Genomic DNA, 27,470 nt, shown 5'->3' on the forward strand with positions numbered 1-27,470 from the left:
GCCATTGAGCAGTGAGGGATCTTTTTCGTGCCAACACTTACTTCGACATGGGACCTCAATTTATACGGTCTCATCCGAGGGACCGATCTCCACGTCCCACAGTGGATTCGAACCCGCGACGTAAGGATCAGCTCCTTACTCCGCGACTCTAAAGCAGACGCTCTAACCACTGCGCCAGAGTGAGTATAAAAAACCCTCTAAAGAATCCATGGAATAGTAAATAATTATACGATAACACAAAAATAAAACTGAAATGCAAAAACAAGAGATAAAGGATAATCAATGATCAACAAAATAGTTAGTCTGGTAATAAGCAACAACTCGGAAACTTGCCTGTATATGCCAGTGCTATCTACACTCTATCACTATCACCAAGCATAACAAGACAATCGTGCTTAAGCATAAAACGCAATATTCAAAGAAAACATCCATTTCTTGGTCTTTGAATACTACGAGTATAGTAATATTTAATGTACATATATAAGGTATTTGTGTCGATTTTTATTCCATAGGCGTCGGAACCGGGGGGCTCGGATGGTGGGGGGTCACCCCCCCCCCCACTTTTTGGCAAAGATAGACATAATATAGGCATTGAAAAATGGGGCTTACCTTTTTATGTTGGTTTAGCCCCCCCCCCCCCTCTTTCAATTAGCCACCCCACTTTCAATTTGCTTCCGACGCCTATGTATTCATTTATTATTTACAAGTCTACCTGCCTAAAAAGGCTTTGAAAGTACGTTTTATATTATATATTTAAAATCCTTGTAGTAAAATTCTATTATACAACTCCATGCGCGGATCTAGAGGGGGGAAGTCGGGGGGGGGGAGGCTCCTGACCCCCCCCCCCTGGAATTTGCAGAGTTATTAATAGTATATACTGAAGTGAATGATTAATGACTTTGGACCCCTCCTAGAAAACGTGGACCCCACAATCAGCACCATGAAATAGGTTTTTTCACGCTGGGGAAATGGATATTAGGGGTTTTTTTTTGCTTGTCAAGAAATTTCTGGGTAGGAATTTTTTATTGATTGGGGTGGACCCCACCCCCCTTTGTGATAAATTCCTGGATCCGCGCCTGAAATCCATTAAGAAACATTGATTAATTTTATCATAAACGAATAACAAAGGAAATAACTTCTCTTAAAGAAGAGAAAATATACCCATAAAGGATCATAATATGGTCCCACCCTAACTCCAGACCCCTTCACCCAGAGGCCATGAATTTCTCAATTTTGGAAAAATCATTCTAAATCATCAAAAACATAGACTTAGTCTGCTAAATATCCAGGTGCTGAGAAGAAGATTTACTAAGAATTAATGTGCATTGTATTTTCACTTCATGATCAAAAGAGCCCAACCTAGCTGCAGAACTGTAGCATTATGGTTTTATGTTTTAGTCTTTGATAATAATGCTACAGATCCCGTAATGCAAATATCATGCAATTTACAGCGCAAGATTTTCTGTGCACTTTGGGGAAGTATTTCGCCACTTTCCAGCTAACCCCAACCCTGACCCTGGGGTCATGAATTTTACAATTCTGGAAGAGGCACTCTTGCTCATTACAACCATGTACTCAGTTTTGTCTGCTAAATACCAAGCAGCAGAGAAGATTTTCAAAGAAATAATGCATTTTCACTAAATGATCAATAGAGGCCTGTCATAACTCCAGAACCCCTCACCCAGGGGACATGAATTTCACAATTTTGGAAGAAACATTCTTATTGATTATTATCATGCACTTACCGGGTAGTTTTTATTCTCAATACCCAGGAGCAGAGAAGATTTTCCAAGAATTAATGCATTTTCACTATATATGACCAATAGAGCCCTGTCCTAACACCAGCACCCTGACCCTGGGGCCACAAATCTCACAATTTTGGAAGAGGCACTATTGCTCACAATATCTATGCACATAGTTTGTCTTCTTTTAAATATATAGGCAGAGCGAAGATGATTTTTGAAGAAATAATGCATTTTCACTATTCTAATGCCAGAAATCCTAACCCTGGGGCCATGATTTCCACAATTTTGGTATAGGACTCCATGCTTATTACAATCATGCCAACATTTCAGCAGGAGTAAAAAAAAGAAGTGAGCAATATAAAGGTTTGTCCTTTGCACCTTTTGCAATTACCTAAGAGGGAGATGTTTACCCATTACAAAGTTGACATGAAATACCAGATAGAACCAAGGATAGAGGGACATGTACATGTGTGAAATAGAAAATTCCTCAGTCACAGTAAAAGACTGTCTCTAAAATGATTACTGGTACCAGCTCTGCTGCAAACAATTTATGATATTTGGCAATGACCTAAATGAAATGGAAGTTATTCAAGTTGTTTCCCTTATCATCTAGCCCTCTCTGTCATTATTTTTCTAATTTTAAAACAATTCTTGAATTCAAAAATTGTAATAAAAAAATTGTTCTCAATTTTTTATTCATAAAAAAGGCATATTTAAACAAATCAAAATAGAAGTAGATTCAATTCACTACAACATTAACTGATACAAAATGCATGATGAAGTCATGCTAAAGTTAAATACATGAAAATGCTCAGATGACTATGCTCAAATATTATCATTCTTGTCAAAATTAAAATAAAATATGGATTAGTAGGGAAAAAAAAAACAAAAAAAGTAATAAATAAATTTTTAAAGTCATGTTAAAGAATAATTGTACATACATATGTACTTTTCTTAAGTATGAACCAGATTATATTTTACGTATACATGTCAGATCTCTCAATTTTTTTGACTTCACTTCTCTGGGATTGGTTCTTTTTTGGCTACAGAATAATCAGCATCTGCCATTTTTTACAGTCCAAGGCATTATATGGTGTTTTTGAAGGATCTTCATTATACACAGAATCCATTAGTACATTGTATTAATCCAGCCTTTGCTAGCAGCTGAATTTATGATCACATACAGATTGCAACTGTTAAATTCATGAACTTGTTAATATTTTACAGCTTTTAAAAGATGAAAAACAAAAATTTTGACTAGGTTTTTATCTTTATCTTACATGCACACTGCTTCAGAAAACTGCATAAGATGCCAAACACAGGGAATTCTGAACTGGAATATTCTAACAAACCAGGAAGATAAAAAAATTCACTTCCACAATCATAGTTTAAAGATTCCTTACCAGCTAAGAAATAATTAAAAAAAAAAAGAAACATGAATACTGTACTTCAATAAAACCTCACGATGACGTGCCCATTTATCAGAAAAAATAATTTTAAAAATAATTATATATATTAATACATTGTTTAATCTGACATTAGTTTTATACAGTTTAAATGCATATACTTATTAATACTATTAAGACTTTTTTTTTACTTTAGAAGTAAACAAAACAAAAAGTCCAAAAATCATTCTTGAAAAAAAAGAAAACACATTTAACTATAAAAATACATACTCCTTTCTCTCGATACCACCTGTTAATTGTACAGTAGAAAAATGGTGGCAACATCATACAGGTATTCACTAACTTAAATATCAGTTCATGTGTGCCATCTTATCTGTGTGAACAACACATGCTCATAGTCATATGCTTATTGTAGGTTTCTTTATGAAAATATGTAAGTCACTGAATGGAAGGCTGAAAATTTGTGCATATGGATTAAATGTGCAATGTAGACTGGATCTAATTGATAAATTCCACATCTAACAAAAAATTGTTCATTAATCTCTAATAGGGCAAGTTGTAGATAACAATAGAAAATGATCAAAAAAACAATTTTGTTCTGATATTTGAATTACACCATTTTTTTGTTCATTATCTTTAAAACTCATTTGATGTCATAGAAAATACTAATATGCTTATTTTAATTGCACAACAAAGTGACATAAAAATTGTGATGCTTTCCCCATAAAAAAGGTACTAGCAATATATACATGAACAGTTTTCCATAATTCAAGAAAAAAGATATTAAAGTATATCAGATAGTACAGAAAAAAAAAACACACTTATATCTAAGTGCCAGGTACAAACAATTTTGATTAGTTAAAAATGTACATTAATTCATTACATCCAATAAGTTCAAATACTTGAAACTACAGTGAATGAGAAATCACTTCGCTGCAAGTGTGAATTTATTATAAGCATGTTCCCTGTAATAGTGTTTTACTGTATTGTTATCAAGATACAATTGCACTGATTCAGTGGCTATATGTACATGTAATACTTCCTTTCAAGATAAGTGTTTACCCTGGCTATCTATAAAGAAATAGCTGGTACATAAACACATTTTTTAATATATACATCCACATCAGTTCATTAATTGGCAAGCTAATGGCCTAATGCCATAACAAGACTAAACTTCTGTTACCCTTTACATGTGCAGACCTTTGAATTTTCACAGAGAAAAAAATTCACACTATATAAAATTCCATGTAAAAACAAAAATAATGGAAAATTTCTCAACAAAGTGAAAACAACAATTATAACAACTGTCATATCGCTCTTGTAAAAATAGTCTGTGAAGTGAGACAACTTCATGTTGAAAGACACTTGTTCCCTGGGGTAGTGAGATGTACCGTTTCGCTGGCTACGAGCCACTTCCATTGTTGGATTTTTCAGACTCTGACTTGCTTGTCTGAGCTTTATCTTCATCTACAAACAATAAAAAATTGATTACTTTCTGCATAATTTATGAAGTATGTGGAAATTGTTTGACAGACATGCATTCATCACATGCAGATTAAATAACTGATGATGAATTATGCACAAGTCTACCAGGACTGTTGTTTAAATGACAGCAGGATCACATATTCCCCCACTGCTTCAGGTTCCTCTAACAACATAAAGCACTTCAATGACAGTGTTAAATAATAATAATATGTAATTTCTGTACAAGCAGGGGGTCGTTTTCCATGAATTTCCATTAATTAAATAAAACATTTTACAGAGTCGCTATAGTAAAATTGCCTCAATCAATCCATTCATCATGCAGTTTTTGCAATAATAGACACGGAATGCAATGCAATCCAGGTGTATATAGGGTATATTGGCGCCAACACTTCAAACGCTAGCAGACACTAGGTAATTATTTTAGACCGGATATTGTCAACGAAGAATGCAAAGAACTTCTGCTGATTTTAATACAGTTTCTGTGTTATGGGATGGGTGTATGTAATTGATTTAACACTAAGACAATCAATAGTCATTAAACCTTGAAAAACTACAGTTTTTACCATTTTTATTGTCACTTTTTCATTATGGTTTCATGTTTATAAACGTCATTAAGTGACAACTGAGTAAATGTTAGGATAGTAACACTCTTTGGAGACAAATGTCAAAGCTTGGTTGAGAAATTACATGGCTTTTGATTTTCTAAATTGTCATGGGCTAAATTGCATCATTCTGACTGCAAGAAACTGTTTTTCTAAAATAGAATGTTGTCCTGCATGTATCAGATCTAATTCACAGGAAAATTTCATTGATTAAAGTCTGAACAAGAGAGAATCAATATGTTTAGGTATTAGATAACAATGTAAATATTTTCTAAAATCTATTTCAAATTTAATTTAAAAAAAAGATATCAAATAGCCCACTGCACTCTTTATAGGCAAATCAAATAGAGATAGGTACCAACAGATACATATATCTTACAGATATTTGTAACAGATACAACACATATCAATAGACTCACAATGGCTGCTCAAAACCAATAATCAGATAATGCATTTGTTTACAAAGTAATCTTTCACTATGCCATTCTGAATGTTAAGGAGGAATATCTGTAGGTAGGTAACAACCTACTACACCAACATGACCAAGGAAATGCACAACTTGATAGATTTAAAATTGAACTATCAGCATTACATGTAAATGAAACATTTTTCCTTCACAGCCAGATAGATTATATTTTATCCATTAACAAATACATATATTTGTGACCCTTAAGAACATTCTCTGAAGCATAGTGATTGAATTTGAAGTTCTTAACTTCTTTAGCTTTACAAAATTAAGGTAAAAAAGAAACTAACAGTGATGTATTTTAGAATACAGAAAAAATATGCATTTTACATCCAAAACTTATCACTGAGCAATGTTAATATGCTTCTAGCATCTTTGTTTTGGGGTATACTGAAGTAAGAGCCACATTTTAGCACACATTAATCAGGAAGCAGGTTTCATATACGTCCCTCTCAGTTATCTCCCCTAACATCTCAGTTATCTCCCCTATCTTTCTATTTATTAACATTTAGTTTTGGTAGCTTTGTAAATTTTTGTATTCTTAGTCAAACTGGTTCTTTTACCCATGAGTACTTTCACTCTATACTCCCACATAAATAGCTTCAGCTGAGGAATGTCATCGTCGCAAGCCACGGGTTTTGTGTCCATTCTATTTCCACAAACCCTGGCTGTCTCCTACAAATTTCTCTTGTTCTCATGAATATTAATAACATACATTCAACCAATGGAATAACATCTGACGCTTCAAGTCAGAACCAATGAAAATGATCAGTCTATCTTGTATTTGGATGTAACCATAACCACGAGCTGTACATCAACTTCGGTTCAAATTTCCTTTCTTAACAAGCAATGCTATTCAGCGTTCTCACACAACGTCTACACTCGAAACCCTGTATTTTAATGTAAAACCTTGTAAGTATTTTAAAATATACGTTACTCACCTCTGTTCTTCAGGATCTATCGTATTTTTTTCAATAAATCTGCCATGCATAGCAAACATAATTTCATTATGGGCGCCGCCATTTAAGCTTACCAAAAATTGCTACAGAGTGATTTCATTGGTCAAGGTAAATCTGGCGTCACTTAATAAATATTCAAGAACGAGAGAATTTGGTAGGAGGCAGCCACAGGTTTGTGGAAATAGAATGGACACAAAACCCGTGGCTTGCGACGATGGGGGAATGTCTGATTAATGCGACATTCGTAAAATGTGTTTAAGGTGGCTTATGTCTTTGGTTTTCCCACAGTGATTCTCAAGTCCTTATTTTACTTATTCACGAATTGGTCCAGAAAATATTTTTTTCTCGGAGAAGTGAAACAAAGAATACCCTAACAGATAATTTCCTTTACCTGAACACTTGAGTCCTGACATGTCCAGATCTAGTCCTGCTGTACTGGTAGATGCACACTTGGAATCCAAGATGTCTGCCATAGCATTCCGTCTTCCTGTTCTTCCAGAGCTTATAAACTCCTCCAGACTGTTTGGCACTTCCACCTCCGCCATAATATCTGAAAAATCACTTTCCATTTATATTGTGTGCAAGTTTCATGTATATATTCCTGACTTTTTCAATCATTCCATCAGCTATGTGATGGAAAATACCAAAAGAGGAAAAAAAGGTGAAAATATGAATATTGTTAAATTTATAAACAAGTTAATGATTTGTAGATGACTTTGAAAATTAGATTCAAAAGCCACAATCTTTTCGGAGTAACAGTGTACAATGCAAAATAAGGAGGTCCATATGTTACAGTTTTCTAAACAAGACTTTGTTGGTCGGCTGATTATTATAATGTAGATAATTAAGGCCTTCAATGCCAGGAAATTAGGACAAGTGGGTACTAAATGGTATGGAATTCTCAATTTCTCCTTGACATCATGCCATTAGCAATCATTTGTACACCATGCTAAATACTATTCACAAAATGGTCATCTAGATTACTGTCTTCCATTTTTAAAAATTACTATAACTTCAGAATTACATCATCTGTAAAACCTCATCTCTTCTATCCCCTAAAAAATTACTGTTTGAATGGAAATTCATTTAGTTAAAGCACCAGAAAATAAAAGATTCATAATGGAATGTTAGTGAATTATTTTAACTAATACATGTAGTCAACATCTACATGTATGTCATTTAAATTTATTGTACCTCTACTGATATTTTCCCTATATAACATTAGATTTTTAGATGTGACTAATTCCCTAGAAATCGTTATGAATGGACTAATCCCCGTGTGTTATTCAAGTGAGCTAATCCCTGCTTCGAAAGCTAACTCCCGGTTATATATCCGTAATCCTCCAGATTTTACTTTTCCATTGGTATGATATGTGAATGGACTAATCCCTGTGTGTTAGTTCAGTGAGCTAATCCCTGCTCTGAAATCACGCTAATTGAATCCTCTAAATTTTACATGTGAATCGGTATAATAAAACAGTTAAGTATATCATTGTGGGAGTTAGCAAGATTCCAGTTCCCCTCGACCAGGATTATTTCCCTCGGCTTAATCGGGAAATAGTCCTGGCCTTTGCTGAACTGGAATCTTGCTAACTCCCTCAATGATATACTTATACTGTATATTAATGGCCTACTAATCACATGTGAAATGTACTAGTGTGATTTGCATTAATTCATATATTAACTCTGTACTTGAACCCAATATTTGTTATTTCATCATGCTTTCTGCATAAAACTGAACTGAATGTTTCTAAATTTTCATTCCATACTATGACTTTATTGATGTTGATAGTTTACACACTGATTTTTTAATTTATGCATGTAACACAATATATCCAAGTAATCTATATTTAATTTCAAGTTTAAAAAAAAAAAATCAACCATAAAAAAAGACAAAATTTTTGTCTTGATATACAAACCTTTGATTGCAGGATGTTTCAGCGATCAATTTCAACCGGTGCCAACAAATGTTTGGTTGTGTTTGACTTTGTTTATAAACACTAACAAGACTCCTGATTTCTCCAGTCAAATCTGTAAGAATCCAACATTAAAAAACATCACTGATTTGATAAAACACAGAACACTAAAAAACTGCAGTTGATATGAAATTATCCCAAATCAATAACATCAGCTAAAAATAATCTGAGTGCCCTTCCAGAACTAATTCTGAGAGAGCTTAAAAAAGGAAGTCAAGGTAATGAATCTATTTCCCTGACTTCTTTGTTTATAAAAACTGAAGATGACACATAATTTCAGAATTCTATTTCCTCTCAAGTTATAGCCTACCTTATATCATTTCCTGTGCTATAAGGCAACTGGGATGTATGTTTAGGCCATAAATTATTGATAAAATGAACTTGTGGCATTACTAATTAAATCAGACCAATCCCTATATGTACACTGGTATTACTAATTACCCAGTCAATAACAGTATTAGTTGTGTTGATATATAAATTCTATAATTTCCTATGTTAGTATTATATATTGAGTTCATACCAGCTTATGTACATGTACAGTAATTACTGCAATGATCAAGTTTAAATCAATAATTGATGATAACAAAATTTCATATTAAGTCTTGCTTAACCATTATTATGGAATATCTTTTAAAAGGTATTTAAGAAAGAAATTATAACACTAATAGTTGGTCTTGCAGTATGTACTATACTCATCTAAAAGTTCCAATATTTTTAAGGCATTTTGCGACATGTTTTTTTTGGCATTAAACACCTGTCACACCAGGGCAGCCAATTCATGGCCATGACCCATGGCATCCATGAAAAAGCAGAATGCCAGAGTAGAGTATCCTACAACACCGCAAAGCTCTGTTGGCACACCTAAGTGACACACACGATTGCAGTATGGACACAGTGATATAGTCGATGGCACTTGCACAGAGCCTCTCTCAGTCCTTTGAGATGTAACTGAGTAGAAAGAACATCTCCTGCATGCAATCCGGGCATTGTGTACGCTGTGAACGTAAAGTGACCAGTCCTAGCAAGTCATGTCCACTAAGCGGGAGTGCAGTAAATCATCAGTTCGAACTCCATAGGAATGTAGTAGCATATGCCACAGCAGCTCCATGGAAACACCTCTGTCATTGTCAGGATATCATGACATCTTCATCTTTTGAAAATCTCGTTGAATTTATATTCCACAGTAATACCAGAAATTTAACAACCCCTTGCCAACTCTGTGGAAATATAGCCCTGGTGTGACAGCTAGGGGCTGAACACTGACACGGATATAATAAGACTTACACCAAGAATATGGCTTATTAACTTTACAAATTACATGTAACTCCCAACCTTTGTACCAATGTAATAATGTGATTCCTTCTAAAAGTAATATTAATTACATGTACTAGCCTTATGTATCTGTCTTGTGGTGTCTGCCCTCTTTGTTACAAACAATGAAATGTGAAACTGAGACACAAAAGCGGGCTTTTATAGTAAAAATAAAAATCATTACCATCCTGGGAAATTGACAAATGAGGACAATTTGTGATACATAAATGATGCCATCTCAAACTAATTCTTATAATAAGTCACATGTACTTGAAACCTCTTGAATTTATACATGTAAAATTCTTCCCGATGGAAATTAAAACTGGCTTTTAGGGAGAGTAAAAAATCATAAGCATCCTTGGAAATTCATGAATGAGGGCAACTGGTGAAGCACATACATTCAAATAATGCCATCATAAAATATTTATGATAAGTAATATGTACTTAAAACCTCTTGAACCTATACCATGATATACATGTATGAAGTATATAATAAGAGTCTTAATTCCTGCTAAACAAGTGACGTACACTTTTCATTTTCAGAATTTGCCGGCCTGGGATTTTCCATACGTGAATTATCAATAAAATAATCTCATATACATAACCTCATGTTTTATCTGATTTTTGCAGAAAATAAAATTGGAAAAAAATCTACTTACAATTAGTGACTGATTCCTGACAATATTCTTCAAGGATATTTCACATCAATCTGAAAAAAAAACATGCACCTAATTTTGAAATAAGTATTCTAAAATGTATTAAAAAAAAAACAAAAAAAACAAAAAAACTTCGAACTTCCTGAAATCTCAAAATCGTATCATTCTTGGCAGAACATACCACTTAGTTTTCTCAAAAATGTGAATCAGATACTTTTCCCCAGGCTCACAAAACTGTCACAATTGTGTTACACTCACGAGATAATTCTGCACCACAAAAATCTACATTACTGAGATAACTGAGCATTCACCAATACTTAGTTGTGAGGAATCTGTCTGTCACTTCTACTAAACCTAATTCTTCTATAGAAAACACTAGCACACTGCAAAGTTGTCATTTATACTGTATGCATTGTGGACTCAGGTTTCCTCTGCTAAAACAAATCACTTTAATTATTCATTCTCTGCTGGATGCATCTGCACAACTGTAATTGTTGAACCTCTTATCAATAACAATGGGTTTTTAAAATAGTGGCATTGTTCCCGAGATTGTCAGCTAGCTTATGGGTGGTCATTAAAACACCTATATCTGCTGAATTGAGCCACAAATTCTTGTAAAAATCTTCTTTCTGGATGTTATGTATCCTTCACTTAAACACCCATGATGTAAACAAGCTATGTTCATAATAATATATCTAATAATAAATATCTTCTTCAAAGAAGCTAATTCAACTAGAAGTGTATATTAATTACAGGAACTATTAATTATTTAAAGTTCAGACATTCATTGCCTTCTCAAACTCCCAGGATAGCAGTTTGAGGGATGATGTGAAAAATGAACAAGATTGAGGCCCATTGGCCACAATGCTCCCCAGTCGATCACTACAGCCCTCCTGTTCTTCAGCAGAGTTTAATTCCTATGTAAAACTTGCATCAGCTTTTAATTGGCCTCATTCTATCCCTGAGGGTCATGATTTGAACTACATTTTTGTTAACTTGAATCTACACTACCTGAAGATGCTTCCATATCAATGTAACTAATCATCCCTTTGCCATTCTCGAGAAGATTTAGATTTTAAGTTTTTTTCCCTTAATAATTTGCTATCTAAAACTTTTGAATATCTATCAGGGGAGGCCCCATCCTACCCCCAGGGGTTATGATTTGAACAAACTCCAATTTAATCTACCTTAGGTTATGCTTCCATATCAATATGACTAATCATGGCTTTGCTGCTCTTGAGAAGAAATTTTAGAAAGATTTTTTCCTGTTTATTCCTATTTAAAGCTTTGATTGCCCATTGTGGCCCCAGCCTACCCTTGGGGGTATGATTTGAACAAACTTAAATCTACACTATGTAATAAAGCTTTCACATAAGTTTCAACTTTTCTGTCCCAGTTTTTTTTAGAACATTATTGAAAGATGCCATAAAATTTTCACTAATTCTTAATTTCTCCTCTTGAAAGAGGTGTGGTTTTCCATTTGAAAAAAAAGTGAATCCCTTTTATCCCAATTCCAAGATGCTTTTTGACAAGTCTGGTTGAAATTGTCCCAGTGGTTCTTGAGGAGAAGTCAAAAATGTGAAAAGTTTACACAAGGAAAGATGCTAGACAAAAAGTGATCAGAAAAGCTTTCAGCTCAGGTGAGCTCAAAACTCATTAATTCACACTTTCTACAAACAGAAAATTGCATGCATGGATTGGTATATATTTTGATTGCAAATTATGCAACTATCAAATTTCTTAAATATTAAGAAATTGTAAATTTGTTATATTGGAAATTCCCACTTTTTGCTATTCTTTTTATAAATATATATAATATTATAGCACTTTATAGGGCACTACTGAAACTTTATATTGTTAAGCTTATTAAGTGGTCTGAAAGACTAGTAAACATTTACATTGTATCAAATTAAGGAAGTAAATCAGATTGCAAACCCAACTCATCATTTATATCATATAAAATTACACTAGACAGAAAAAGAAAGTCGAATAATTATCAGCAGTAGTGTGGACTTTCATACATGTTATCTGCTGATGAACAACTTAAACCTGTCACCTCTTTAATATCAATAGAACAAAAGCTCTTGTACTGAGTACACTCGGTGAAATTTACTCAGCTTTTCAGATCAATATACATTCTCTAGTGTAAAATTCATAATGTCCTCATGCAAAGTATCAATAAGACATGAGCTCAAGCACATTATAGTATCTCTCAAAGTATCTTTGAACTGCAACACTTAACAAGATGCGTTTGTGAAACACTGATGCCCCTGTATGGCAGCTTAAGGCTAAGGTTAAAGTTTCTTAAATGCAAGTCAAACTCCAAGGTCAATGTCAAGAGATCAAATATGTCGTTACCCAAATAAAGGACTTATGTCAATATATACCTGGTAAATATGAAAGCCCAAGCACCAACCATTAAAAATTATCATCAAGGTTAATATTTTCTAAAAGTGGGTCAAACTCCAAGGTCAAAGGGTGAAAATTAATGATTCGCAGGGAAAACCCTTGTCATAAGAAATACACATGCAAAATATAAAAGCCCCTAAGCACCAACTGTTCAAAAGTTATGGCAAAGGTTAAACTCCAAAGTCATGCAAGCTCAAAAGGTCAAAATTGTTGGTATCCTGAAGACTTGTCACAAGGAATTCACCTGTGAAATTTGAAAGCACTAGTGCTAACTATATAAAAGTTATAGCCAAGGTTAAAGTTTTTTAAAAGTGGGTCAAACTCTAAGGTCAAGGTCAAAAGGTCAAAAATATTTATACCCATGGAAAGGTCTTGTCACTATGAATACACATATGATATATGAAAGCCCTAGCACCAACTGTTCCAAAGTTATGCCACTTACAGCCAGGGATAAAGTTGGTAAAATTTTTGCAAAAGTGGGTCAAACTCCACAGTCAAGGTCAAGAGCTCAAAAATATTGGTACCCAAAGGAAGGTCTTGTCACAAGGAATACACATGTGAAATATGAAAGTCATAGCTCCAACCAATCAAAAGTTATGGGCAATGTTAAAGTTTAAGCAGACAAACAGACAGACCAACAGACAGATGGACAGACAAGGCAAAAACTATATACCTCTGAATCTTCGATTACTGGAGCATAAAAAACTACAAATATGTCCATAATACATTAATGCCCTGCCCAGGGTTCATTAGTAATAAAACATGAAAATTTGTATTAGTGTATGAAGTCTGATGAAAATTATGATCTTGAATAGTTTCTTTAAAACTGAGTTTTATGGAAATAAATAGTGAAGTCAAAGGTCATTTGGAAGGTCAAGGTAAAAAAAATTTGGACACAGTTGATAAATTCTTATCAAATTATGTACATGTATCAGAGCATAAGCTTTCATAAAAATATCCTGAATAGTTTCTTTTAATCTGAGCTAAAGGCAAAATAAAGAAAAGTAAGGTCAAAATCATACATTTTGGACAAAGGTGAATAGTTTTTACCACTTTGGATCGCTTTAAGTAGACTGACAAAACTGGGGGGGGGGGGGGGGGGTATAATTTTATTTTCCAGATTTTGTCAGTCGAATTCTTAACAATCCAAAGGCCTGTGGTTTTCACCAATATGTACCAGTACGTGTGTTCAGAAAAAAATATTTTGAAGATTCTTTGAAACTGAGCTAAACACAAATTTAAGAAAAGTTGAGTTCAAGGTCAAAGAAAGGTCAAGGTCAAACAAGAAATATGTCCATAGGACATAAATGCCCTGCCCAGGGTTCATTAGTTGAAAAAAAAATTACCTTGTTTCTTTGTTTAAGATTAAGGGTAATTGAGTTAAGGTCACAGAGAAGATTAAGGTTATAAATTTATGGCACAATTCAGTACCACTCACCAAAATATCTCAGCATATATGAAGTTTGATAAACATATTTTGATTTGTTTTTTTTTAAACCAAGATAAATGCAAATTTAAGAAAAGTGAGGTCAAGGTCAAAGGGAATGTCAAGGTAAAAAAATGTTGATGCAGATGAATAGCTCTCACTAAAATGTATTAGCATATTAAATATGATAAAAATATCTTTAAAAGTTTCTTTGAAACTTAGCTAAACACAAAATTAAGAAATGTGAAGTCAAGGTCAAAGGAAAGGCCAAGGTCAAAACAAAGTTGAATAGTTGTTATCAATATGTATCAGCATATGAAGTTTGTATAAATATGTTGAATACTTTCTTTGAACTGAACTAAATACAAATTTACGAAAAGTGAGGTCAAGGTCAAAGAAAAGGTCAAGGACAAAAATGTAGTTGAATAGCTCTAACCAAGAAGGTTTGATAAAGATATCCTGTAAAGTTTCTTTTAAACTAAGCTAAATGCAAAGTGTGATTGACAGACAGATGAAAGGATGGAAAGACGGAAGACAGACAAGACAAACCAGGGCTCGAAATAATTGATGGCCTGCTGGTCTGGGGCCAGTGAATTTTCAATCTGGGTTAGTACATTGCAGAAGGCACGTGCCCTTTGGGTCAGCATTTTTTTATGCATAATAAAATTCATTCACAGTCGGGCTAGTTAACTTGACAGGGTTGTGTGTCCCAACTTCTGCTGTTTCTTATTTTGTTGTACTTAATTCTAAGTATCACAATATAAAAAAAATATTACTATTATTATTATGGTTTGGGCCAGTCTTTTTAAAATCTACTGGCCCAGTGGGGCAGTGAAAGTACAAAGCTGAACAGTAAAAATTTAAGGCGATAGCCCAAGTGACCAGTAAACAAAAATAATTATTTCTAGCCCTGCAAACACTGTATGCCTCATTCATAATCATAGCTGGGCATAAAAATGTTGATGCAGTTGAATAGCTTTCACCAGTATGTATTAGCGTATAAGGTTTGATAAAAATATCTTGAATAGTTTCTTTAAAACTGAGCTAAATCCAAAGTGTGATGGATGGACAGACAGCTAGATGCAAGACAGACACGACAAACACTACGATATATGCTCTGGCCATATTCATGGCGGGAATTACATGAATATTAAACTTCAACACAGGAGTTCTTTGTTTTCGAGTGATTTAATTACCAGTATATTTTGTATAATACAAGAAGAAAGGGGCTTATAATCATACTCCATTAGCTAAGACCTATATAATCCTATAACTACTCAATATAACCTGAACTAAGCTACCAAGAATCACCGTATTGCATGACCTAGCTATTACAACAACCTGAATATATATATATATTAGAGTAAAAGTGCAAGGACTTTATGATGGCATTTTACAATGTGTCATTTTATAAACTATGTACATTTCTGTCCATTACTGAAATAGAATTGTTCATAAAATCTCTTTGTTCAAGGTTATGTTTCCATATATACTGTAATTATGTTTAATAACTTAAAATCTAGTTTCTTAATGTTAATGCTAATGGTTCAATCCTAGCATACAAAGTGTTCCAGCTATTCCAAGTGATAAATGAATGGAATTTTCCCCAACAGAAAATAATACCGCAACAATGCCACCATCATTTTTATCTATTAACGTACATAACTTTTACATTATCACTGGATTTAATAAAAACATAAATGGGCTTCAAACTGAAATATAATATGATACATGATTCACGGATGCTTTACCTTATTAATCCTATTAACTATTCATATGTCAAACCTTATCTCTGAAGCAGAATTCTACATTCTCAGATATTCCATTTGTAAATGTGGAGTATTTTAAGTGCCTTAAAACTAAGTAGTGAATGCCTCTTAAGTTGATGATCCAATGATAAACCAGCTGTATATCTGATAAGCATTCTCTTATCTAAGCCACCCCTATACCAAGGAATGTATGACTGTCGATTGCGCTGCAGCTATTAATTGTTCATTGATCTTTTCTTCAGGCAGTTGCCAAAAAGATTACATAAACACACTTGAATTTATGTTTAACATGTTTAAGGACTGCACGAACAAAAAATGAAGAAAAATCTTTGGTTAGTGGCATTTGAAGTTTGTGCACTTAACAGTTGTTAAATCTCTACAGACAAATTTGAGTGCATGATCTAAATGTGTATACATGTTTTTTCTACGCAGTTTTATTCTGCTGTAGAAGCTATGATCTTCTTCTGATATTTTGTCTATGATTAATAAGGATCCTCCATACACTGCATACTGAAGAGTTCTGATTACATGGTACTTGCATACAGTTAGAGTGTTTCCCCATTTTAGTCAGCAAAAAGTGATTACTGAATTACTTTCTTAATTGTCTTTGAACATTTTTACTTAGAGTATTAAAGGACATGTATCCTATATTGAAGATCTATGAAAGAGATCAACTCAATATTTCATATATTCCTTTTTATAAATACATGTACATATTTTGAATGATAGAATATTTCCCAAAGTCCAAAAAACATTTTTCATTAATGTACAGAGGGTTCTTAATTGCAATATGACTTTGAATTTAACATCCATAACACTAACAGAGATGTTCAATGTGCAACAACCTTATTAAAGAAATATGACACAACCATGATGACACGTACACCAATATACTTTTGCCCTTAGTGTCACTGACATTAAGCTACAGGCTGGAAGAGATGTACAATACACTGGACTTTTTATTTTCAAACATTGTTCAAAATATTTTGTCAATTCTTAGATTTTCAAAAGTTGGAAGACATATCTATTCTAAGTAAGTGTGAAATAAAGTCTCAAAATGGTAATATGTACCCCTCCCCCTAAATAAAATGTATAAAACATACCAGTTTGCTCAAGGGTCGACATCCTACACAACCGAGACAAAGCCATACAGAATACACTACTGGACATTCTTTTACTCTACAGTCAATATTGTAACAGACTGATTACAGGAAGTCTTATGTGAAAAAGACAATGCAAGTCTGATTCAGAAGACTGCATAAATATAGTACATATTTTTACAGTGTTACTATTGGGGTGAATGCAGTTCCTTTACACAGTGTTACACTTGTAACTCAGACCTGCCTCTTCAAACTTCAAACCGCACCAGACACAGACTAGACTGTGACGTCACATATTAGTTGCATTTCAATGGAGGTGTATGAATATTGCAATTTTTTAACGAAAAGCATTGTAAAGTATTAGATGCAATTATTTTTTGTTTCTATTAAGCTCTGTGGAAGAACTAACTCTTCTCGATGACTGCAGGCCTGTTACATTCGCCATTATTGCATGGTATGCTGGTAGTGAAAGAATTCTGGGAAGGTTTCACACAAAAATTTGCCTGACAAAATATACAGATTTCAGTTTGAATTTCCTCTGTTCTTATGTTAGTCTATTGAGCTCTGAGTTCATGAGCCGCACTTTGGGCTTTCAGTTACACACTGGTGTTTGTTATCAAATAAATTTCTGTTCTGCAATATACAGGAACATAAGTAGCAACTAGCAAGTTTAGTTTTCATATATACATTCAAACATATGCTTTTTAATTTTGGGTGAAATATTAATACAATTAACATATTCAGCTGGGAAAAAAAACCCAAACCTTTTTTTAATTTAGAATGGGCCTTTAAATGGCCCCAATTATGGAGAGCCCTGCATGATGTGCCATACTTGTAGTCACAAGGTGACTCTCGCATGAACAAATATTTACATTTGCTATGTTTTTCTACTAAGCCAACTGTAAAATTGATTTGAATGCCATTTTTGTGTACACTCACGTGTAGAAATATGCACGGAGAAGCTCACGTTAAAGTGACATCACAATGAACTACAGAGACGTTAATAAAAATATAACGATATAGGGCAGCGAATAATTCAAATATTAAGTATATTTTTGGTGCTTTTGAACATGTAAAATGTAAATATAAGGAATGTTTTTAAGTTTAGTGTGAATTATTGGTGTGTAAATCACACAGATGTGCACGTAGTCATATTTTTCAAGAAGCGCTAGCGCGCTTCATGAAATATGCCTACATGACAATTAAGTCTGTGTGATTTACACACCAATAACTCACACAAAACTTAAAAACATTCCTTAATTGAATTACATGTATTTATATGAACAGCCTGTATGGTACAATTTATATGACGTACATGTACGATGCATGGTATTATTTTTTAAAATCAGGGATGTCATGTGACTTCAGGAAACAATGACCTTTTTCCCAGGAAACAATGACCTTTTTGATGCCAGTAATGAAGCCTCTACTAGATGATATAGATGGCATTATAATGTCTCAAATACCAGTATTCAACCCCATCAGTCCTGTGTCACTTGTGTCACTGACTTGGGTTGATAAATACTAAGCATATCCCAGAAGTCATTAATTACTTATTATATCTATATTCATCCTGTCATTGACTATGTCAGCAATTACAACCACAGTATTTTTATGAATAATGTATTTCCACAATCATTGCCACTGTAGAAATCATAACATAGATCATAATTATGACTGTGTTCTCTATAGATCATATACCACTGATATCTTATATTGCACCTATGAAATTATTCCTTAGAAAGATTCCAGAAAAAGAAAATTCTTTTTTTTAGAAAAAAAGTTCTTTCATTTTGAAATTCATATCATCCCTATACATTAATATTATTCCATATTTAATATATTTCAGTGTAGATTGTAGTCTTATGACACAAGCTCTAAAGGTGTTCCCAAATCCTTAAAGTCAATACAACACAATGTTTACAATGTTGTGAAAAAAAAATGATTTGTATGTATCACCATTATTCTGTCATTCATTAATCAATGGCACTACATACTTTCTTTCTCGGAGCACAGTCTGAAATTACATTCCTTTGTGGGGAAAAAAAATTTTTGTATGAAACATCATTTTTCTATCATTTTATGAATTTACAAGTATACTACATACTTCTTTCCTTGAATGCACTATATAAATTGAGATTACATTCCTCAAAAAATTCTGAATTATTTACTTACCTTAAATATATATGTACAAGAAATACAGTTATTCAATACCTTGTCTCTACCATTCAGACATTTAAATATCAATCTTCTACGTATTTTTCTCAAAGCTTTTTATCGAGCCTACCTGTAATCTTGACAAGTCCAGCTGCTGTTTCTTCACCACATATACATGAAAGCTAGCTTTCACGTCTCCACTCTGAAATCAACACAGATTTCTTACACACTATTCAACCCAGATGAAAAGGATGCTACCACATGAAATATACTCAATGAAAAGAGATATATCCTGTGCGTACTTTTATTACACCTTAGATTATGTTTATAATGTGTATATTTAGTCAAGGGCATCTCTGGGTTACATTGCCAACCCGGTTAAACCCAATTGAAAATAATATTTTGAAAATCTTTATAGTATCATATATCCATTAAAAATCAAATTTTTTTTTGCATCTTTACATAAAATGTTGTCTACTTCTTCCTGAAATTTAGGAGGAGATGTAATAGCCCAATTATTCTCCAAATTTGAGTTGTTGGACAATAAATCATACTTTACATGTCCATCCATTTAATAAGAGCATCAAGTAATCTACATCAACAATTACTTAAGTCACGTAATCTCAAGACTGCACAAATAAAATAAGGTTTACTCCTTCCCTATACTTTTTACACATGACGAAGTATCAGAAAGAAAATGTAGATAATTCATGATCGACATGTTCATGCATACCTTAATCATCAAAATAAAGTACGATAGTTGTGTTTAACATGAAAACTTACGTATTTCAGGCTGGACAAAATCCTGTGATAAACCTATCTCTTTGTTACTTCCTCTACAACACAAAACCACGGAAAGGTAACACAAAAGGACGACAAAGAGTAAGGGGAAAAAAATCAATGTTTTTTAGTAAGATTACAGAACACTGAAAAAAAAAGCTGTCTCTAATACACCAGCAGTGTAACACAGTGTCCACCTTTAATCCCAGGGATTAGAGATCAGCCATTGTAGGCCAGATCAACCCCACTAAATAGCTGGATATTGTAATCTAGTTCTAATAACATTGCCTATTATTATCGTTTGTTTCAACAGAAGAATATTTGAGTCAGTTATGAATTAGGACAGACTATGTTGGTCATTTATATGGCAACCTTGATATAAATAGAAACCCTGAACAATTCCCCCTAGACTGGGAATGCAGATCATAAAAGTGGCATCAAGTATTGATTAAAAACTCATTTGATTCCACCAAAGTGGCTTAACTTCTAGACACTTGTAGCAGATAATTAAAGAGCCAGGAATTTGTATTTAAGGATACCAGATTATAAGTATAGGCTCCAAAATCATGAAACAGTCCAAAATAAAAATGTTATCTGACATTGCATCACCAAACTGCAGAGAAAGTGCTGTTACATGTATCTGCAAATTTAGAGTTTTGGTTCACTGTAGGGCTGTGCAATAATATAGATATTCCGGTACATGTATTGCGATTCGTTAACAAAAACAAAACATAGGTAATCAAAGATTACGAAGCTCACCTCGACGAAGGTTATCTATAAGTAAGGCAAATCTCACATCATATTTTTTCTAGTTAGTGTACATCCCAAGATCAATATCTATACAAGTTTGGTTTAAGAAGGACTTATAATTACTTGGAAATAGACCTGCTCAAAAAACTTTAACCTGGTCACTCATCTGGAAAATCTAGGTCAGATTCAGCATCCGAAGCAAGTGTGTAGTGTTCATCCCTAGATGCATCATCCATGCAAATTTGGTCCAGGTAGGGCGTATAGTTACTTGGGAATGGACCTGCTCCAAAAACTTTAACCTGGTCACTCATCTGGAAAATCTAGGTCAGATCCAGCATCCGAAGCAAGTGTAGTAGTGTCCATCCCTATATGCATCATCCATGCAAGTTTGGTCCAGGTAGGGCTTATAGTTACTTGGGAAAGGATCTGCTCCAAAAACTTTAACCTGGTCACTCATCTGGAAAATCTAGGTCAGATTCAGCATTCGAAGCAAGTGTGGTAGTGTCCATCCCTAGATGCATCATCCATGCAAGTTTGGTTCAGGTAGGGCGTATAGTTACTTGGGAATGGACCTGCTCCAAAAACTTTAACCTGGTCACTCATCTGGAAAATCTAGGTTAGATTCAGCATCTGAAGCAAGTGTGGTAGTGTCCATCCCTAGATGCATCATCCATGCAAGTTTGGTCCAGGTAGGGCTTATAGTTACTTGGGAATGGACCTGCTCAAAAAACTTTAACCTGGTCACTCATCTGGAAAAATCTAGGTCAGATCCAGCATCCGAAGCAAGTGTGGTAGTGTCCATCCCTATATGCATCATCCATGCAAGTTTGGTTCAGGTAGGGCGTATAGTTACTTGGGAATGGATCTGCTCCAAAAACTTTAACCTGGTCACTCATCTGGAAAATCTAGGTCAGATTCAGCATCCAAAGCAAGTGTGGTAGTGTCCATCCCTAGATGCATCATCCATGCAAATTTGGTTCAGGTAGGGCGTATAGTTACTTGGGAATGGACCTGCTCCAAAAACTTTAACCTGGTCACTCATCTGGAAAATCTGGATTAGATTCAGCATCCGAAGCAAGTGTGGTAGTGTCCATCCCTAGATGCATCATCCATGCAAGTTTGGTCCAGGTAGGGCTTACAGTTACTTGGGAAAGGATCTGCTCCAAAAACTTTAACCTGGTCACTCATCTGGAAAATCTAGGTCAGATTCAGCATTCGAAGCAAGTGTGGTAGTGTCCATCCCTAGATGCATCATCCATGCAAGTTTGGTTCAGGTAGGGCGTATAGTTACTTGGGAATGGACCTGCTCCAAAAACTTTAACCTGGTCACTCATCTGGAAAATCTAGGTTAGATTCAGCATCTGAAGCAAGTGTGGTAGTGTCCATCCCTAGATGCATCATCCATGCAAGTTTGGTCCAGGTAGGGCTTATAGTTACTTGGGAATGGACCTGCTCCAAAAACTTTAACCTGGTCACTCATCTGGAAAAATCTAGGTCAGATCCAGCATCCGAAGCAAGTGTGGTAGTGTCCATCCCTATATGCATCATCCATGCAAGTTTGGTCCAGGTAGGGCGTATAGTTACTTGGGAATGGATCTGCTCCAAAAACTTTAACCTGGTCACTCATCTGGAAAATCTAGGTCAGATTCAGCATCCGAAGCAAGTGTGGTAGTGTCCATCCCTAGATGCATCATCCATGCAAATTTGGTTCAGGTAGGGCCTATAGTTACTTGGGAATGGACCTGCTCCAAAAACTTTAACCTGGTCACTCATCTGGAAAATCTAGATTAGATTCAGCATCCGAAGCAAGTGTGGTAGTGTCCATCCCTAGATGCATCATCCATGCAAGTTTGGTCCAGGTAGGGCTTATAGTTACTTGGGAAAGGATCTGCTCCAAAAACTTTAACCTGGTCACTCATCTGGAAAATCTAGGTCAGATTCAGCATCCGAAGCAAGTGTGTAGTGTTCATCCCTAGATGCATCATCCATGCAAGTTTGGTCCAGGTAGGGCGTATAATTACTTGGGAATGGACCTGCTCCAAAAACTTTAACCTGGTCACTCATCTGGAAAATCTAGGTCAGATCCAGCATCCGAAGCAAGTGTGGTAGTGTCCATCCCTAGATGCATCATCCATGCAAGTTTGGTCCAGGTAGGGTGTATAATTACTTGGGAATGGACCTGCTCCAAAAACTTTAACCTGGTCACTCATCTGGAAAATCTAGGTCAGATCCAGCATCCGAAGCAAGTGTGGTAGTGTCCATCCCTAGATGCATCATCCATGCAAGTTTGGTCCAGGTAGGGCTTATAGTTACTTGGGAATGGATCTGCTCCAAAAACTTTAACCTGGTCACTCATCTGGAAAATCTAGGTCAGATCCAGCATCCGAAGCAAGTGTGGTAGTGTCCATCCCTAGATGCATCATCCATACAAGTTTGGTTCAGGTGGGGCGTATAGTTCCTTGGGAATGGACCTGCTCCAAAAACTTTAACCTGGTCACTCATCTGGAAAATCTAGGTCAGATCCAGCATCCGAAGCAAGTGTGGCAGTGTCCATTCTAGATGCATCATCCATGCAAGTTTGGTCCAGGTAGGGCTTATAGTAACTTGGGAATGGGACTTGCTCCTAAAACTTTAACCGGGACGCCGACGCTAACGCCGACGCCAACGCCGGGGGTATAGCATAAGCTCATCTCGACTTCGTCGAGGTGAGCTAAAAATATCGTATCGCGATATGTTTTTCCAGTACTGATACCGACAAACTGCTTGGGTTTTAGATTTCTTAAGTAAAATTTGAAATTTAATAGGTTAGAAACGTTTTCAATTGTGCCAAAGAGTACCAAACGAAATGTTGCTGTTGTATGGTTGCATTTCGTTCCAAAACTGTAGTGAATCAACAAAATTTTTTTTTGTCACAATGAATAAATAATTTATAATAGTTTAATTTACACGCTCTTCTTATAGTTGAAGGTTAATAAAATAAGAAAAAGAGCATTTTAACTGTCATTGAAAATATTGCAATACATATCGCAATACAGCTAAAAATATCACAATATATTGCAATACCAAATTCCCAGCCGATTCCCATGCATGCAGCCCTAGTTCACTGTGATAATTAACAAGCAACAAAAAAACGAATGAAATTTCGAATTCAATCTTTGTCTGTTTCATGATTCCAGGGCCAGAAGAGAAATCAACACACTTGAAAATACACATTACATGTAAACTGATAATCAATCTAATTAAAATTAGATCTTCCATTCGCTCCCCGATTTTTTATATGTAGCGAGGAACATATAAAAAATCGGGGAGCGAATGGAAGATCTAATTTTAATTAGATTGACTGATAATATTAAACTTTTCCCTTTTTGAGGGGTGGGGGGGTGGGGAATGGGGGAGCACAAGAGCACTTATTTCATATAACAGTTACATTATATAAAACAGGCAGGATAAAGATTTCATTCTTTAAATGGTTGTAAGATATTTGTATGTACATATACTAATATACAATATATAAGTATATTATTCATTATGCACTATTCATTCTCACTCGCTTAATATTGAGATACAGGTATCTAAATTAAATTTAGTTTTGATTTCCACAAATAATACATAAAGAGTTTAGAAAGTACTCGTCTGGTCAGTTTAATAGATAGAGGATCTTTGATCTGTTCCCTGTCTTTGTTATGTCACAAGAATCACAACAAGACAAACTGGAAAGTGGAGAAAAGATCTAATTCATTTATACATTGGAACTTAGAGTGTTCCCTAAGAACCAGCTACTGGCCAAATTGACCACTTACATTGATAAAAATACCATTCTGAATTAAAAAATTCAACATTTAATTGTTGAAGTGCCCACAGAGATTTGTTCATAAACATCAACCCAAAGTCTGTTAAATTTTATTGTTCTCTATCACTTTACTTTGAAATAAAGGGAAAACACTGGGAACTGTTAAGTGTTTATAAATAAGAAAACCTATAGTCCCCTCCGGTTTCACCGGTAGGGGACTAATAAAGATAATTATTCTATGCACATATAAGGGTGCAAAAAGTGCTTATACATACATGCAAAGGCAGGAGAGATGTATTTATGTTTAACTTCTTCAGTTATGAAAACTACGAAAGATAACTCCTAATATAATCATTTCCATTGTCTGTAAGGATTAATTTTCTTGGGTGTATGACTCTAGAAACAATCTAAATAGTCCCCTACCGGTGAAACCAGAGGGGACTATAGGTTTCCTCTGAGTCTGTCCGTCCGTCTGTCTAGCTGTCCCTCTCTCTGTCTGTCAGTCTGTCCCACTTGGTTTTCCACACTTTTTGCCTAAATGGTTGCAGATATTGAGCTGATTTTTGGTATGTGAGTGTATCTCGATGAGTTACAGATCAAGTTTGCATTTCGTTCTGCTTCATTGATTTTTGACGGAATTACGACCTCTTCAATTTAAATTTTTAAGGGTTTTCCGCAATTTTTTTTCTAAACACTTGCAGATATTGAGCTGATTTTTGGTATGTGACTTTACTTTGATGAGTTATAATTCAACGTGACCTGAGTCTGGTTGCGTTAGATCCTTTAGTGATGGACATTTCAATGAACTAAGAGCTAAATGAAAGGGCAAATTTTAATTTGGTTTACTCTAGAATCTACTCACTGAGTACATGATGTAATACATAACAACAACCAAAAAATTTTATTTCCCTTATAAATGTAATTTACTATTTAAAATACATTCAATAACTTTTTCTACTTTTGTAAAAACATATAAAGAGGATACATCCAAAACAATATTATATATGTTTTCTGACATCATGGCAATAAAAAGATTTAATCATGTTGATGTGTGCAAATTAATTAAGGTGTAATTTTTAGTTTACATGTTATTTAATGACCATATGATACTTATAGAATAATTCCTAGCTCTATGACTGACTGAGATCTAAGATTGTAGAAATCATACTCATGTAGTTTTGTTTACCTGCAGAAGACCCTCTGGGTGAACGTAACATTTTTTTCCTACATTGAACTAATAATAGAGCAAGAACTTCCAAATTGATAAAATAAACTATGAAAAGTAATGTTCACCTACAACCCACCTTCCAGGTAAACATTAATTTTTTTTTCTAAACTGGACCAAAAATATATAATCTAAAAAAAAAACTTCTAAATTTATACAATTGATTTATCATTATAAAGTTACTTTACCTTGCACCTGACTTCAGGTGAACACAACATATATATATATATATATATATATATATATATATATATATATATATATATATATATACTGCACCAAAAATAGATAAAGAAATTCCAAATAGATACAACTGGTTATGTTTATTTTAATTTTAAAAAAATGCTTTCAATTCTTGTGCATAGACTTATAAAGTAGCCAAAGCATGTGGTTCTGAGATACTTCAAGTTATATATAAATTTCCCGGAATGCCTCTAGGATTTAGAACTGTGTAAATGACTGGAACTTGTTGTTTTTAATCGGATTTTACAATTTGCACTTGTTTATCATGTTTATGGGCATGTTAAAGAAAAGTTTGAAAAAATGTTAAAAATTAAAATATTAGGAATTATCTTCAAGATGTGAGGGTTCTTACAATAAGTAATCAATGTTCCGAGACGTCCGGTGCGTGAAGTGCAGTGTTATTTTCAAAGAACAAGCCATGTAAACAAGCGAGTGGAGCTGATGCCATTACAGAGCCTGTATACTTTTCATATGCTTTATACAGGTCCAGTCCAAAGACTATTTCTACCTACATAGCTATTAATAGCTACCTAGGTATTTAAACCTAGTCAAAGTAGCTATTTTTACCTACTTTTTGAATTACTTGCATTTTGTGGCCAAATGGCGCAAAATGGTGGTTACCAAACAATTTTGTTTAGAAATAAATTCAAAAAGTTCATTTACGAAGTAATCATTTTTTTGGCGTATTCATCATCAGTGTGACTGTATCAAGTATCAAATTTGGTACTCACCATGTGCGCCGTTTGGCCACAAAATGCAAGTAATAGCAAAAAGTAGGTAAAAATAGCTACTTTGGGTAGATTTAAATACCTAGGTAGCTATCAATAGCTACATGTGTACGTAGGTAGAAATAGTCTTTGGACTGGATCTGTTAACAGCTGGTTAATATAAACCAACTTCACCAAGACCCATGTACCAAGTACCTGTGGAACATTGTACTCCCCGGGCGGTGAACTCAAATATAGTTAAAATCGTGTATAAGATGATTGGCCACTTGTTTTTACGTCATTTTAAAAAAAAAGAAAAGAGGTTTAAAAGATACTCACATGAGTCACATCATGCATACTGAACTTGAAGTCAGTGAACTGTGAAGAAGAGCAAACAAAACAAAGGAAATTCCACAACGTAACTAACACCTAAACAACTAAGAACAAATGAAAGATCTCCGGATTTTAAATTTGTATTAATTAGGAAGAAAAAAGTCTTGACATTAAA

At 34.3% G+C, this 27,470-nt stretch overlaps 2 protein-coding genes and 1 long non-coding RNA gene across 4 annotated transcripts in view; 1 reads left to right on the top strand and 2 right to left on the bottom strand.

The window, feature by feature from the left end:
* The window catches only part of LOC133188591 (uncharacterized), a 151,345-nt gene that overhangs the window by 86,992 nt on the left and 36,883 nt on the right, over positions 1–27,470 (bottom strand). The gene's annotated exons all lie outside the window — the stretch shown is intronic.
* Positions 1–27,470, top strand: part of LOC133188546 (dual 3',5'-cyclic-AMP and -GMP phosphodiesterase 11A-like) — a 279,036-nt gene that overhangs the window by 57,961 nt on the left and 193,605 nt on the right. The gene's annotated exons all lie outside the window — the stretch shown is intronic.
* LOC133172977 (uncharacterized) lies at positions 8,587–27,367 on the bottom strand. 2 transcript variants are annotated; one of them, XR_009718982.1, is made up of 5 exons: positions 27,302–27,367; positions 20,251–20,303; positions 19,598–19,669; positions 10,610–10,659; positions 8,587–8,694 (listed from the first exon to the last, which is right to left on the bottom strand). It is a non-coding gene; the product is annotated as an uncharacterized LOC133172977 (long non-coding RNA). The 2 variants fall into 2 exon arrangements; XR_009718988.1 differs by lacking the exons at positions 19,598–19,669; positions 20,251–20,303; positions 27,302–27,367 and adding an exon at positions 10,788–11,042.

The sequence above is a fragment of the Saccostrea echinata genome, unplaced genomic scaffold (assembly GCF_033153115.1).
Source record: "Saccostrea echinata isolate AGI-Se365-2 ecotype Australia unplaced genomic scaffold, CSIRO_AGI_Sech_v1 ptg000001l, whole genome shotgun sequence".
Classification (NCBI taxonomy): domain Eukaryota; kingdom Metazoa; phylum Mollusca; class Bivalvia; order Ostreida; family Ostreidae; genus Saccostrea; species Saccostrea echinata.